Source organism: Bidens hawaiensis, unplaced genomic scaffold (genome assembly GCF_021521415.1).
Source record: "Bidens hawaiensis isolate Kalapana, Puna unplaced genomic scaffold, B.hawaiensis_p1.1 tig00049827_1, whole genome shotgun sequence".
NCBI classification, from domain to species: Eukaryota; Viridiplantae; Streptophyta; class Magnoliopsida; order Asterales; family Asteraceae; genus Bidens; species Bidens hawaiensis.
Window position 1 is genome coordinate 23,692 of NW_027506124.1, and position 2,274 is coordinate 25,965.

At 37.0% G+C, this 2,274-nt stretch overlaps 1 pseudogene; it reads right to left on the reverse strand.

Annotated features, from left to right (window-relative positions):
- Positions 1 to 838: 838 nt before the first annotated feature.
- LOC143616788 (VQ motif-containing protein 4 pseudogene) lies at positions 839 to 1,461 on the reverse strand (annotated as a pseudogene).
- Positions 1,462 to 2,274: the final 813 nt, after the last annotated feature.

Here is a 2,274-nt window from a genome sequence, read left to right on the forward strand (position 1 = left end):
TTGGGTAGGAATTTTTTTGGCATAATTTACTAGTTTTAAGTTAAAAATAATATTCTTGACACGTAAACCCAAACAAGAAAAATTCACTCTGTCTCAATATCCCTTTTGTAGTTTAGCCTCCTTTTCAAACTTATGTACAACCCTCAGAGCAAATTGTACAAATATCAATGAAAATAAAAACCTTTTCTCTTTATTATTCTCATCATTGACTGATTACATTCATGCATTGGAATTTGTACCTTGCAACTGGATTTGGGCCTATTAACGGTTAAAATAGATTTCATCAATATTTAACTTCTTCCCCATTTTAGCTCATGATATTTTTATCAACGAATAAAATTCGGCTATCAAAGAAATCCAACAGCTAAGACTACACGCTTGCGATCACAGACGACACAAAGTAGTCCAAACTTCAAACCCATCGTCCAAAGACCAACTACATTGATTGGAACTAGATTTGAACTTACTGAGCTAAAGCTGTTGGCTAGCTCAAAGTATTAAGTCATTTTTTTTTTACTTTAAACATTTAATTAAAAAATGTACAAAGCATGTAACGCATGAGAAATAAGATTAAAATTTTTAAATTGAGAACAAGATAGAAACTTGTACAATTAAGACTGAAGCTAACAAAAAAATTTACTAATTTCCAGGTGAGCTGTCTTCAGCACAACACTGCATTAACAACTTGTACATTACGCTCAAAAGTTGTACTTGTAACTTGTTCATCATCACCATTGTCCCCCAATTTTGACCAGCAAAATTCAACAATTACGGAACCGTTACATTAATAATAATAATAATAATAATAATAATAATAATAATAATAATAATAATAATAATAATCTCATAACAGCTCAAGAAGAACCTGAAACCCTAGGTGACGTCACTGGAAACAACGGCAACAGCCGTGGCTCCGACGAAGTACTCGCCGGCGACGGATGAAAATAAAAACCCTTCTTCTCAATCGCCTTGTCTTCAGCTTCCACGTTCAAATTCGGGCTGTCTCCGGTCACCGGAGATCTAATGAAAAGATCCAGCACCAGCGGAGTCACCGGACTCAACACCAGCGACGGGAAGTTGAGAATCCCCGGCGAGAGAATCTCCGGCGTGCCGGGTCTCCGGGGCGACCCGGGTACCAACGGACTGATCTTGAAATTCTTCAGGCTGTTCCTTCTCTCGTACAGCTTGGAGGGTTTCTTGTTATGACCCGACTTGATGGGAATCAGGTTTCGGGTCGGGGCGGAGGCGGCTTGTTTGGCGGTTTCGGAGGATCCGGTGAGCATTTGGACGACTTTCTTGAAGGAAGAGGTGTCGGCTTGGACGAAGGTAGTTGGGTATGGGTTGTTCGGGTCGGGTCTGGGTGTGGGTGGTGGGGATGGGTGGTGGGTGTTTGGAGATGGGTTTTTGGGTGAGTAATTGGTTTCCATTGAGGAGTGAATATAGAGAGAGAAAGTGGTGTGAAGAATAATATGAATGAGAAAGGAGGTGGTGATGGTTTGGCACTTTGTGTTTCAAGTAGTTTTGTTTGGTTGGAAGTGTGTTGGTGGGACTTTGAATTGTAGGGTATATGGAGAGTTAAGTTAACTACATCAAACTTTGACTAGGTTGTGTTGATGTCAAGTGGATTGTCTGTCTCGTTGGGTGAACTTTTAATGTGTAAACTTGAAGGAATTTACGGTGGAAATCAAATACATCAAGATTTAGAGAGGTCAAGTTTTTTTATTTAAGAGCGTATGAGATTTATTATAAAAGCTTTTACATTTTGGGTCGACGATTGTAGATGTTGAGGATTTGAGTCACGTGAATTATCAATCCCGGTTATAATGACCTTTCATGTGATGGTAGTTATAGATGAGAGAAAATGTTGAGCCGACGATAAAACAAAAAACTTGAAACATTTAGGATGGATAATATAACGGTTTTTTGAGTTCGCCCATATTTTGTAACTCCTCTTTATAATAATATTTGTTTGGTTATTATCTTGAAAAAGTTTACAAATTTTTTACAACCAAAGTTGTTGTTCTAAACCATCAACAGCAATCAAAATTAAGTCTACGTTTAAAAAAATATTCGCCCAAGAAGCTCAGTAAGTTTACAAATCATTACAACCAAAGTTGATGTTTTTAGTAAATTAATTGATGCATTTGTTTCAAATCCTTTAAAATGGATTCGATCATCTTTCATATAATCTTCTAAGTGTTACAAACACTTACATAAGTCTAACAGATCATTGAAATCATGTTTGATTAAATTCAACTAACTAAATTGCTGTTT